At 30.3% G+C, this 14,798-nt stretch overlaps 1 long non-coding RNA gene across 1 annotated transcript; it reads left to right on the top strand.

The window, feature by feature from the left end:
- The first annotated feature begins 349 nt into the window (after nucleotides 1-349).
- LOC145952691 (uncharacterized) lies at nucleotides 350-7,359 on the top strand. The gene is made up of 3 exons (XR_014430211.1): nucleotides 350-1,255; nucleotides 2,139-6,253; nucleotides 7,138-7,359. It is a non-coding gene; the product is annotated as an uncharacterized LOC145952691 (long non-coding RNA).
- The last annotated feature ends 7,439 nt before the right edge of the window (nucleotides 7,360-14,798 follow it).

Here is a 14,798-nt window from a genome sequence, read left to right as displayed (position 1 = left end):
AGGAAAGGTAGCTTTTTTCCTATTTGGTTTTTAAAGGAAAGAGAGATCAAATTTTAAAAACGAATTTAATTTTGTATCTTTGTAAATTTAAAATTTAATAACACAAATATGGTTATTTTAAACAATATACTAAAAATATTTTAAAATCTCTCCCCTCCCCTCCAAATCCTCCAATATTGGAAGTAACTAAAATTAGATGAGAAAAAGGTTTTGCTCCTCTCTTCTCCTCTTCTAAAAGTTGAACCAAATAATTTTTTTTTTGAAAAACCCCTCCTTTCCCCTCCATTTCCCTCCAAACAAATACTATGTAAGGGATTTAGGGACAACTTCGCTACCCATTGTAACATCCCAGTTTTCAAAATGGTTATTATTACTATTATTATTATTATTATTATTTAGTCATAATTTGGTGATTATATTTTACTTCAATTGTAACTAATTCACACTCCATTTATGCTTAATTGTAGGCTTTAGAAAGATATGTGTATTATTGGGCTTAATTAGATAGTTGTGATTTTCTTTGTTAAAACCGTTTTTCGCTGGGCTGATTGGCAAGCCTCGGTGTTTAGGGCATAACTTGGGCTGTGATGGTCCAAATTATGCAAAATTGGTGTCAATGGAAATATAAGAGAAAAACGCACAACTTTTACAGAAATAGCCATTTGCAAAATCGGTCGTTTAGGAGGTCAAAATTGGAATTTGATTGATACAATTGTTTCTCGCTGGACTGATTGGCAAGCCTCGGTTTGTGGGGTATAACTTGGTCGGTGGTTGTTCAAATGATACAAACTTGGTGGCTATGGAAAGATAAGAGAAAATCCTACAACTTTCATGAAGGAAATATTTTCAGATTCGGCTGTCTATAAGGTCCAAATCAGTAGCTAAAGTCGGTGAGGAAAAGAACATGGCACCAACTCCATTAATTCACACCAACTCCATTAATTCATCCCACCAACTTCTATAATTCATTCCACTTAGTTTTGTCTATCTTTTTCTCCATTATTTTACATTTTTTTAATGTGTTTTGGAGGCTATAAATAGGCCTTCACTTCTCCATTGCAAACCATCCCAAGAAACACTTCTCATTCTCATTCTCTCTTCTCTTATACTCTCTTCTTCTCCTCTTCTTCTCTTTGAAGACCAAGGAAAGTCTAGAGGAGGAGGTTCTATCCTAGTTTTAGCTCCGGTCCCTGTTTTAGACGGAAGAAGCCTTGGGGAGGCAGCTGTGCTATAGTCTCAGTTTCTGCTTATCCAGGTAAGGGGGGGAGTGAGAAATCTCGCTCTGGGTGTGGGATTGTATGCTGGGTAGTGGGATTGGCCCCCAATCCTGTGTTTGTTGTATGTTATATTGTTTGTATGTTCTAATTGCTTGGTTAATATGTGTGTATGAATAGAAATTCTGTTGAGATTATGATTGTGAAAGTTATGAATATGATATGATAATGTGAATGTGATGTTTCTAATGATATGATGTGATGATGAAATATGATGTGAAATGACCATGAGATATGATTGACCATGAGATAGATAATGTGATAATGTGACAATGAGATATGAAATGTATAAAGAGAAATGACCATGGAAAGTGATAAAGTGATATGAGAATGCATAGAGTCTTGTTTGACATGCATCATTTGCATAAAGTGATAAGGGTACGATATGGAATACGCCGCCAGAGAAGGCCCCCTAGTGTAAAAGCTGTGGGGATCAGTCCTTGGGGATGGCTCGGTTTGGAAGTCCCAGTCTCGCCCATTGTGTGCATGGGATGTATCTTGCGCGGCTTAGCTATCCCGACGAGACTCTGGTAGTATGTCCTTCTAGTGAGAGTGCGCAGAGGTTGTGTCCCGGCATGTACTCCTAGACTACTCTTTGTGTATTGCTAGCGGCAATATACTACGTGATAAGTGACTGGCGCCACATGCATGATAAAATGTAGTCCGTGTCCATACATGTGTCTTTTGATATTATATGACAAATGGATATGCCTTGAATGAGTAAGATGTGATATTGTTAATCTATGTTATATATGTTTTGTTTGTGTTTGGCTATCTAGTATATATATTCCTACACTGTGAGCCGAGTGAGATGTTTTCTCACTCCCTTTTTCTTTGTGTTGTTTTTCTTTAACCGCTATACAGGTGATTATCAGCATGAGGCTGAGGATGTTGGTGGTGAAGCTTAGGCTTCTTTATGGGCTATGCTCTGATAGGACATGTGACATCGGGGTATAGATAAGATTAGATTAGGTTGTTAATGTTATTTTAAATTACTTTGAAAACTTTGAGATTTATTTCTTTGTAATTTCCGCTGATTATGTTTGTTAAAAATGTGATACTCTTTAAACATGTTTGATTATTAAAGTTATATTATTTAAATTTATTGATTTATGATATGCGGGGTAGAGGGTGTCACATTTAGTGGTATCAGAGCCAGGTTGATCTAATCGACCGTGAGTTATGAGTCTACTATGCTTGTTTGGTAGATTAATAATGTGATGAGTTGATTGATGTGCTAATATGATGATTGATTATGTTGTGTGCATTGTGTTCTCAGGATTTGTTTGATAGACATGATATAATTTGATGATGCTATTTTTGATTGCTCTTTTCATAATTGCTTATTTGTTTGATACTTCTTGCTTACGTAAGAAGTAGTGGTTGAGTAGTATCACTCGTATGGTGAGCTTATGTACCAATAGTACGGATAAAGCCTATTGAGACCTTAGAATTAGGAGAGACATTAATTTGTCAAAAGTTTACGATTAATGAAATTTAGGAATCTATAGTAGTAGCGATTGAATCCAAGGAGGTTGTATCTGAGAATTGGAGTTTTGATATTTTGATGAGAGGTTGAAACGTTCCTTGAGTATTGGTGCTTCATGTTAACTTTTATGGTTTAGGTAATATGTGAATATTATTCTCTAAGTCCTTTGCACTAAATATGTGAGCTGTTTTGGTCTAGGATTGTAATGGAAAGCTTGAATATGAGTTTAAGGTGGAAAGGAGTGAGTTTGGAATGGTTGAGGTATTTTGTGAAATGTTAGTACACTATTGCTGTATAATATGGGGATTATTTTCGTTAAAATTTTGTTGTGCTTGTATGAGTATCATATTGACAGAATCAGATTTTATGGTCTTCACAAAAGTAGTAGCTTTGGACGTTATCTTTCTAATGGAACTGGAATCAGGTAAAACGGAGGTATAGAACTCTAGTTATAGCTACTTTGGTGATCAAAGGTCTAGTTATAAGCGCTGAATATATCTGCTGCGGTTTTTGAAATTTGTAGCTAAGAAGATGATCTTTTTAGAATTCTATGTCTTCGTAGGAGTTGTAGCTTATTCTCTATCTTTATTTTGAGATAGGTTTGAGATCATTTGAATAAGTATAACTCTCTAGGTATCATTTTCTTTAAACATTGTTGAAGGGATATGTATGGTTTCATGATATTTTTGAATCGTTAGGCAATGCAAGGATAAGAATTGATTTTGTTTTGGGGTGTTTGCATAAGGATTGAGAGGTTGTTTAAAGGTCGTATAATGCTATGTGATAAAGTTTGTTCATGTACATGCTTATCGATGGTATATTTGAAGGTTTAAAGTTGGTATTCTAATATGATTTAGTAAGCATGTATGTTGATATGTGGATAGATTACCTTAGGGATCAATTGGTGAATGTCGTGTGGTTAGTGAGATTGATCTTAGGGTGTGATATGATCATATTGTAGTTGAAGGTGGAGATATATTCAAGACGGTTGTATGTTAAGTATTACTATTTTATTTTATCTTATTTATTGATTGATTGATTGATTTATTTATTATTTTTATTGTATAAGATAAGTTTTCTAGTTCTTGTAAATTCCAGTTAAGGTAAACATGGATATGTCTCAGGTAGAAGTTGTATTTAAGTGATATCTAAGCCAATTAGTGAAGATAAGAGTTTTATGATGTTAGCTTATTATTATTGGAGATTTATTGAAGGAATTTCTAAGATAGCTTTGCCCTTAACTACATTCACTAAGAAGAGTATTGTCTTTATGTGGGATAGTAAGTATGAGAGTAGTTCCAACTCTTAAGGCAAGATTGACTAGTGTTAATACTACTAGATTTTAGTAAGTCTTTTGTGGAACATAGTTATGTTTCTAAGATAAGATTGGATAGAGTGTGGATGCAAGAAGGAACAGATAAGTAGCTTATGATTCTAGAAAATTGAGAATTTATGAGAAGGAATTACCTTACCCATGACCTTGATTTGAAGACATTACCTATATGATTCTAAGCTTGAGGTATTTAGCGATCATAAGAGTTTTAAATATCTATTGACCAAAAGAGATAGTTAGAAATTTTTAAGGAATAAGATTTTGATCTTACTGGTTATTTGGCCAAAGCCATTGTGGTAACCAATGTTTTGAGTAGGAAACCTTTATATTTTTCCTTATGATTAGAAAGAAGGATCTTTTTAGGGATTTAAGTCTGACTTGTGAGATTACTCCTAGTGGTGAAAAACTAGGTGTGACTCGAGTAACAAGTGGATCATTGAGATAAATTGGAGAAATACAATTAGTTGATTCATATTGGTAACAAGATATGAGACTATAGAATAAGGTGATGGATAGGGGTTTGAATTGGTTGAAGATGGAGCAGTAAAATTAGTGATTTGATATGTATAACATGCTTAGGTGCTTGATCTTTACAGATGATCATAGAAGTAATATCAATATTATGACAGATGCCTTGATTACGATGATCACTAATATATTTAAGGATTAGATTTGATTGGAGAATTTAGGGACTTATGATTGATGTGTGAGACTACCTTTAGGAACATTGAATTGACTATGGTTGAAAATAACTAGTGAATTAATGGATGAGACTAGAATCTTTTCTAGTGAACCAAGTGGAAAAGATTAGTAGGAATATGATTAAAATTTATAATAAAAAAAAAAATAAATAAATAAAATTGGAATTGATGTTGTTTTGAGGTGCAAGAATAAATTTGGGTGCTTAGTAATCTTGAAATTAGAAAGATGACCTTAAAGGGAGTTTTAAGAGCTACTAAGGTGCATCAGAGTGGCGCAGCGGAAGCGTGGTGGCCTTAAGTAAAGAGAGGAATAGAGGATATTATGTACTTATATTTAGTATGGTATAAGTATGAGACAGAACATCAGAAGCCTTTTAGGACTTTTGTAGCCTTTAGATGTTCCTGTTTGGAAGTGAAATAATATGTCTAGACTCTGTTGTGGATTTTCCAAGGAAATTTAAGAAGAATCTTGAACGAGTCATAGTCAAACCTCTTCGTTTCAAAAATTCGAGGACGAATTTCTTAAAAGGGGGGAAGTATTGTAACATCCCAGTTTTCAAAATGGTTATTATTACTATTATTATTATTATTATTATTTAGTCATAATTTGGTGATTATATTTTACTTCAATTGTAACTAATTCACACTCCATTTATGCTTAATTGTAGGCTTTAGAAAGATATGTGTATTATTGGGCTTAATTAGATAGTTGTGATTTTCTTTGTTAAAACCGTTTTTCGCTGGGCTGATTGGCAAGCCTCGGTGTTTAGGGCATAACTTGGGCTGTGATGGTCCAAATTATGCAAAATTGGTGTCAATGGAAATATAAGAGAAAAACGCACAACTTTTACAGAAATAGCCATTTGCAAAATCGGTCGTTTAGGAGGTCAAAATTGGAATTTGATTGATACAATTGTTTCTCGCTGGACTGATTGGCAAGCCTCGGTTTGTGGGGTATAACTTGGTCGGTGGTTGTTCAAATGATACAAACTTGGTGGCTATGGAAAGATAAGAGAAAATCCTACAACTTTCATGAAGGAAATATTTTCAGATTCGGCTGTCTATAAGGTCCAAATCAGTAGCTAAAGTCGGTGAGGAAAAGAACATGGCACCAACTCCATTAATTCACACCAACTCCATTAATTCATCCCACCAACTTCTATAATTCATTCCACTTAGTTTTGTCTATCTTTTTCTCCATTATTTTACATTTTTTTAATGTGTTTTGGAGGCTATAAATAGGCCTTCACTTCTCCATTGCAAACCATCCCAAGAAACACTTCTCATTCTCATTCTCTCTTCTCTTATACTCTCTTCTTCTCCTCTTCTTCTCTTTGAAGACCAAGGAAAGTCTAGAGGAGGAGGTTCTATCCTAGTTTTAGCTCCGGTCCCTGTTTTAGACGGAAGAAGCCTTGGGGAGGCAGCTGTGCTATAGTCTCAGTTTCTGCTTATCCAGGTAAGGGGGGGGAGTGAGAAATCTCGCTCTGGGTGTGGGATTGTATGCTGGGTAGTGGGATTGGCCCCCAATCCTGTGTTTGTTGTATGTTATATTGTTTGTATGTTCTAATTGCTTGGTTAATATGTGTGTATGAATAGAAATTCTGTTGAGATTATGATTGTGAAAGTTATGAATATGATATGATAATGTGAATGTGATGTTTCTAATGATATGATGTGATGATGAAATATGATGTGAAATGACCATGAGATATGATTGACCATGAGATAGATAATGTGATAATGTGACAATGAGATATGAAATGTATAAAGAGAAATGACCATGGAAAGTGATAAAGTGATATGAGAATGCATAGAGTCTTGTTTGACATGCATCATTTGCATAAAGTGATAAGGGTACGATATGGAATACGCCGCCAGAGAAGGCCCCCTAGTGTAAAAGCTGTGGGGATCAGTCCTTGGGGATGGCTCGGTTTGGAAGTCCCAGTCTCGCCCATTGTGTGCATGGGATGTATCTTGCGCGGCTTAGCTATCCCGACGAGACTCTGGTAGTATGTCCTTCTAGTGAGAGTGCGCAGAGGTTGTGTCCCGGCATGTACTCCTAGACTACTCTTTGTGTATTGCTAGCGGCAATATACTACGTGATAAGTGACTGGCGCCACATGCATGATAAAATGTAGTCCGTGTCCATACATGTGTCTTTTGATATTATATGACAAATGGATATGCCTTGAATGAGTAAGATGTGATATTGTTAATCTATGTTATATATGTTTTGTTTGTGTTTGGCTATCTAGTATATATATTCCTACACTGTGAGCCGAGTGAGATGTTTTCTCACTCCCTTTTTCTTTGTGTTGTTTTTCTTTAACCGCTATACAGGTGATTATCAGCATGAGGCTGAGGATGTTGGTGGTGAAGCTTAGGCTTCTTTATGGGCTATGCTCTGATAGGACATGTGACATCGGGGTATAGATAAGATTAGATTAGGTTGTTAATGTTATTTTAAATTACTTTGAAAACTTTGAGATTTATTTCTTTGTAATTTCCGCTGATTATGTTTGTTAAAAATGTGATACTCTTTAAACATGTTTGATTATTAAAGTTATATTATTTAAATTTATTGATTTATGATATGCGGGGTAGAGGGTGTCACACCCATAATTCATATATGTACCCACATGTGATTTTTCATCCTCCTCTTTTCTCAAATGGTGACCTTTAATGTGAAGGGTGTAGTTTCACAATTCCAAACCCTATTAACTTCAAAATCTCAAGCAAGATCTCCTCATAGATTCTCTCTCAAGTATCAAAAGACAAAACATAAGATTAAAGTGTATTGTGAGTAGCCCCTCTAACTTTTATTTTGATATGGTAAGTGTTTGGATTGGGCTTATGAAGTTCAAACCCATTATGTATCTGTTAGATTACAAAAACTCACTTAGCCTATTATATTATTTTATTTTCATAAAAATCACCCTTAATTTATTTTAAAAGTCTAACTAATTAAATTAATTAAATCCAATAAAATAAATCATTTATTATACAATTATATTATTTATAATTTGATGGAAAAACATGATGCTATAACTTTTCTCCTCATACAATGAATTTCATCCCTCAATTTTACTTGTAATGAAAAACTCTAGATACAACTCCTTCATAATGCTCTCAAACTCCCCAATAGCACTTCAAGCAATACCTCCTCCCTAGAAAACCTTAACTAGAGGTATTATCTTTTGATCCTCAATTTTCATCGATAAGTATTCATAAGCTAAGTTATTCTTCACTTGGATTTCATCTGATTCAATCATATGTGACAAATCATGAACATACCTTCAAAGTTAAGACACGTCAAAGAAATTATGAAGGTTTGAGATATTTGGAGGTAAAGTAACTTGATAGGCAATTTCACTAACTCTTTTTATAATCTAATAATTATGGACTAATGAATCGGGCTATAAGATTTTTAGACTTCAATGCCATACTAAGCCATAGTCCACGAAGTGACTTTTAAGAATATGTGATCCCCCAACTCTAAGTTCTTTATTCTTTATTATCAACATAAATATTTTGTCTACTCTATGCTACTTCCATTCTCTCACTACAAGAAAAATGCTGATTTCCGACAGAAATTTCTGATGGAAACGGGTAAATAATTTTTCTGACAGAAATTTCTGACGGAAAATTCCATTGAAAAATTCCGTCAGAAATTTTTGACAGAAATATCCGTCAGAAAATTCTGTCGAAAATTTCTGATAGAAAAATCTGTCAGAAATTTCCATCAGAAATTTCTGACGAAATTTTCTGTCGAAAATTATAATTTTTTTAAATTTTAATAAATTTATTAATATAATAATCCTCATATTTGACCTTTTAAGGGTTCTATTTCACGATATTTCACTGTTTAGCGTGTTTTATCCTTACTTGTGCAATTTCTGGGAAACTTCCCAGAAGGTCACCCATCCCCCATCCCTGTACTACTCCAGGTCAAGCACGCTTAACTGTGAAGTTCTGATAAGTATAAGCTACCGAAATGTATATGTATGTTGTCAGTATAACTTGTACAAATTAATTCACTTAAGTCATCATCAAATATACAATCTGATATTTGTACTATAATAATAATATATAATAATTTTATATTACAAATAATAATAATAATAATAATATATTTAATTATTCTTTATTTATATGTACTTACTTTTATAATTAATATCTACTTATTTCTATTTAAAATTATAATTTAAATTATTTAATTTTATAATTTATAATGATAATATAATTTATAAAATTATAAATATTTATTTATTACATACTTATAAATTAAATTTTAATATTTTAAATAAATTATTAATTAATTTAATATATTTATTTACCTTAAATCAAACATATAAAATTCAAAAAATGTATTTATCCTTGTTTTTTTTCTTCTAATTATCAACTATTAATAAAATAATAACTTAAAATCTTATCTAATTATATATAATATTCTCATATCAAATTTAAAACCAGATATTAGTTATACAAAAATATTAAGATCATATAATAAATTGTCAATAAGATTTTAGTTAAATAAATTAAAATAATTAATGTTTCAATTATATTGTTAATTAGCAAATAGTTTATTCCAAAACAAATTAATTTTTTATATATTAATTGTTAGTAAAATTTAATAACTTTTAATTTAACAATTAATTGGATCGATGAAATAACACACACCATGAGTTATTGAGCGGAATAACTTTACCAAGAGTTATTTTGTAAGTTATCTTAAATCAAACTTATAAAATTCAAAAAATATATTTATCCTTGTTTTATTTTTTAATTATCAACCATTAATAAAATACTAACTTAAAATCTTATCTAATTATATCATAATATTTTCATATCAAATTTAAAACCAGTTCTTACATTTTCGACAAATATAAATTTGTCTGAAATATTCCATCAATAATATAGCTTTTCCTACAAAAATTTTCTCATCGAAAATATAAATTTTCCGACAGATTTAATTTTGTTTTATAAGAAATCATCTTCGATTAATATAACATTTTGTATATATGATTTAAGAGTAAAAGATTTTTAATTTAATGGTTGAATTTACAAAATTCACATTTAATATAAAGTTATTGAGCGGTGTAACACTTAGTAAAATTTACACCAGTGTAATTATATCCCCCCTCATATATATATATATATATATATATATATATATATATATATATATATGTATATATATATATATATATATATATATATATATATATTAAATGTGACTTTTACTAAGTATTACACCGCTCAATAACTTTACATTAAATGTGAATTTGGTAAATCCAATTGTTAGATTGAAAGTTCATATCTCTTATAGATTATATATACAAAACTTTATATTAATCCAAGATGATTTAATACTTCATTTTTATAAAACAAAATTGATGTAATATATTCATTTCAAAATACACTAAAATATGAGCACTTTGATACCTTCCAGTTGTTGTTCAATTTTAACAAAATTTGATATGCACGTATAAAGTGATATGAATTTTCAATTTAACGGTTGGATTTACAAAATTCACATTTAATATAAAGTTATTGAGCGACATAATATTTAGTAAAAGTTACATTGGTATAATTATAACCCCCTATATTATATATATATATAAGACATATATAAAACTAGACATATATGATAGAAATATAAATTTTAGTGACTAAAATATAAAAATAGACACTCATCAATATTTATTATATTTTTATATTAAATTATATTCATATTTTATATTGAATTAAATATGTTTATAATCATGTAAAATGAACGAATATAAATTTTAGTGACTAAAATATAAAATTAGACACTCAATATTTATTATATTTTTATACTATATTATATTCATATTTTATATTGACTTAAATGTGTTTATAAAATATAAAATGAACGAAATTTGATTTTGATCTTTGTCAAAAAAAAATTATTTTTCAATCTCTTAAAATTTGTAAACAATGTTTTTGATCCTCGTAAAACAAACTAATTCTTATTTTGGTCTTTATAAAATATTTTTATTTTATTTTTTATTTTTCTAAAATTTAAAATCATTGTTGTTAGTCCTTAATAATCATTTTAAGATAGATAAATAGAATTTCTTTTAGTAATCTATAAAATGTTCTAGAAGTAACATGTATTGATAGGATATTGCTAACAATTGTGAGTAACATGTAGAATTATTATTTAACTTTTTAATAACTAAATAAGTAGTTAAAAATTATCACATGATAATATAGATTAAAGAAGATAGTTCCAAATTTTAGAAGATGAAAAATAAAGAAAAAAGTTTACTTAAACCAAAATCAAGACTTGCTCATTTTTCTAGAATTAAAAACATTTTTAAACTTAAAAATAAGTATAAAATCGACTATGGTTGACAAATATCCATTATGTGACATGTTTGAAGTGTACTAAAATTATATAATCTATTATAAATTTGACATAGTTGCTAATACAAATGAAGGTGCTCCAAATAAACATAACATAATTGATTATGTCAATTAATTATAATACTAAATTATATAAAAAAAATACTATATATAAAAGAAGAGAAAGAGATAATATAATAATTAGTTAAATTATTTAATTTTTATAAATTTTTTAATCACATAAAGTACAATTTTAAAATATTAAATATCTTTTATTTTTCACTTAATTCTCCTGTATTAAATAGCTAGTTACAATTTTTACTTTAATTGTCAGCTTTTTTTATTAAACCATTTCTCATATATTTTATTTTCTTTTATTACTTCACTCCTCCAATAAAGCATTAATTTTTATATGATTAAATAACAAAAAAAAAAAAAAGCATTGCATTTTCTATTTATTATTATTTTCTTAAACCTAACAAACAAAGTATACATCTCTTGTTATCATATCATAGATTATTTTAAAGTGGGGCCTATGTTATTTTAGATGGGACCGGGTTGATCAATGGTGTGTGATTGATGAAGGAACCAACCAACATCATTAGAATGGTATAGGGTCTGCATCGAATATACTACGTTTGATCATTTTTATATTTTTAATACTGTTAAATTATTATAAAATAAGTCTTTATGATTGTAGTTCTACCCAAACATTTAAAAAATGTCTATGATAGATAAATAAGTCATACTTAAAATATATATTTTTAAAGAAAGTTGAGTTTAAACTAACTAAATTATAATAAAATATAGTGTGACTTAATTTATTTTCATCTTTAATACTAATCGTAGATATAAAAAACTTGTAATAAATAATTATAATATATATTTATACCTTTAAAAGTTATATATAAAATTTTTAATACTACAAATATATATAAGAAATTAAAAATAATAAATTAAAAGTAAGAAATTAAAATAAGAAATTAAAAATAATAATTAAAAATAAGAAATTTCTGACGGAAATATAAATCTGTCGAAAATTTTCGACAGAATATTCCATCAGAAATTTTCTGTCAGAAATTTTCCGTCAAAAATTTTCGACGGATTTATTTTTCCGTCAGAAATTTCTGACGAAATTTTCCGTCAAAAAGTTTCCATAAGAAATTTCTAACAGATTTATATTTCCGTCAGAAATTTCCAACAAAAAATTTCTGACAGAAAATTCTGTCAAAAATTTCTGACAGAAATATAAATCCGTCGAAAATTTCTGACGGATCTATATCCGTCGGAAATTTACATTTTTCTTGTAGTGTCTCTTAAATCATCTTGACATTTTCAATAGTTTGTTGCACTACTTCAAGCCTTGAGACAATTTTCACAAGTTCCACACCATCATAAAAGTTTCCTACATCTCTTCCCATAAAGACTTCACAAGGTGTTATCCCAATACTATAATAGTAGTTATTGTTGTATATGAACTCTATCAAAGAAATGAACTATCCAAGTTACCTCATTGCTCTAAGACCCAAATTATAAGCAAATCTTCAAAAGATTGGATGATTCTTTCGGTGTGCATGTATATTTCTGGATGATAGAATGAACTCAACCTAATCTTGGTCCTTAAAGCTTGATGTAGACTCCCTCAAAATCTAGAAGTAAACCTAGAATCTCTATTAGAATTAATGTTAGACAACACATCGTGTGTAACACTATAAGTTGTGATAGTATTATACTACCCCTAGTTATTTTATGTTGTTGAGTTATATTGGTGTTGAGAGGCTCGGGGATTTGAGGATCCCTTTAGAGCTTCAATAGTGTTGAGAACACTACCAAAAAAAAGTGTAAAATAATGATCTAATTTAGCGACCGAAAACAATTAGTCTCTAATCTACAACTAATCAGCGACCAATTTAATATTTGGTCATTACATTTCCATGGCGATCGAAATAATGACTGAAATAATTAGTGACAAGACATTTAGTTGCTAAACACGTCGCTATTTAAATAGTTTTTTATAATTAAAGTTTGTGATCGAATTCATGACCGAATTTCTACTGAATTTAAACATATGTTAGCGACCAACTGTGTATCAATCGCTAAATATGAATTTTTTGGATATAAATAGCGACCAATATGCTTCAATGGCTAAAAAATGATATTAATGTCTAATAGCAACCGAATATGAAATCAATCGCAACACATTTTAATAATAGCGACTGAATAAGAGACTGATAAATTTGATAACAAGTTTACAAATTAATTTTCTACCGAATTAGCGACCATCTATATGACCAAACAGAAAAATTAAACAAATTTTTTATTTGTTTAGTGACGAAAATGGAAACAAAAAAAATCAGTGACTATTTTAATTTGTGGCCAAATCAGCGACCAAATATAAATGGCCATTTATTTTTTAAAAATATTATATAGCGATGAAATTGCAACCACATTTTTCGGTCGCCAAGTTGGTCACACAAGCCCGACGACCAATACTATAGTGACGGATATGTTTTATATAGTTATGCTTGCATCCAGTCGCTAAGTAGCGATGGAAAAATTTCTACCACTGTTACCAACAATGATTAGGCTTTTCACGACGAAATCTTTTGGTTGCTAATTCGATCACTGACTCTAATAGTGACCAAAATACATGAAATAACGATAGATTTTGTTGGTCGCTAAATAGTGGTTTTTTTTGTAGTGTAGGGGGTTCTCTAGGTACAGATCCAATTTGATCCTAGAGGAGAAAGTATATAAGGTTTCTATTTTGAATAGAGTCTCATAAACTTTTTTCCTCAAATTTCTAGAGAGAAGGTTTCTATAGTCCATGAGCTCTTTTTTTATTGATCTTTTTCTCTTCTACTTTCAATCATTTTTCTAAGTCATGTTGTTTGTGATTCAAGTGGTGAAAACCTTGAATCCAATAGTTAATTTCATGCAGAACGCCAATCGTTCTTCTCTTCTACCTCGGACCTAAGCTAAAAGTTGGAAATTTAGGTGTTTTATGATGAAATGAGGGTTGGAAAATCATTTCTAAGTTGTGCATAATGTGGAATATCAATTGTGAGTGGTTGTGTGGATGAATTTGAAGTGGGAAGCATGTTAGAAATGAGGTTTTTGAGTTGTTGACCATAGTCATTGATTCTTGGTGAAACCTTGTTTGCATGTTGAATTTGAGTACAATTTTGAGTTGATTGTGTTGTATATGCTTGTTGTTTTCTGTTGCATGTGTTGAAAACTTGTTGAATTTTAAGTTGTGGCTCAAAATCAAGTTCTGCATATGCAGAATTTTGATGTCACGTCGAGCGTACCTTTAATGCATTGGGTATTGTTCTAACTTGAAATGTGTGACTACGCATATAGTTGTTGTGTTAAGCATATGATGTGTTGAGTTGATTGTGCTGTATATATGTTATTTCTTTTTACTATAGCTTATCCTTACATGTCTCCATGTGGTGTGGATTGCAATGATCATACGTGGTATGGGAGCAGGGTAGGGATAGGGTTGGAGAGTTGTTGTGGAGGCCACTCAGTGGTGCATAAGTTGGAGGATGTTTTGTTGACTACTTGATAAAGGTAGGTGTGTATATGTAGTAGTTGTTGTTTGACTGACAACTTAGGATGTATAG

Source organism: Cajanus cajan, chromosome 10 (assembly GCF_000230855.2).
Source record: "Cajanus cajan strain Asha chromosome 10, NIPB_CcT2T_4, whole genome shotgun sequence".
Taxonomy (NCBI): Eukaryota; Viridiplantae; Streptophyta; class Magnoliopsida; order Fabales; family Fabaceae; genus Cajanus; species Cajanus cajan.
The sequence above is the reverse complement of the archived record's forward strand: the minus strand, read 5'-3'. Positions and strand labels throughout refer to the sequence as shown.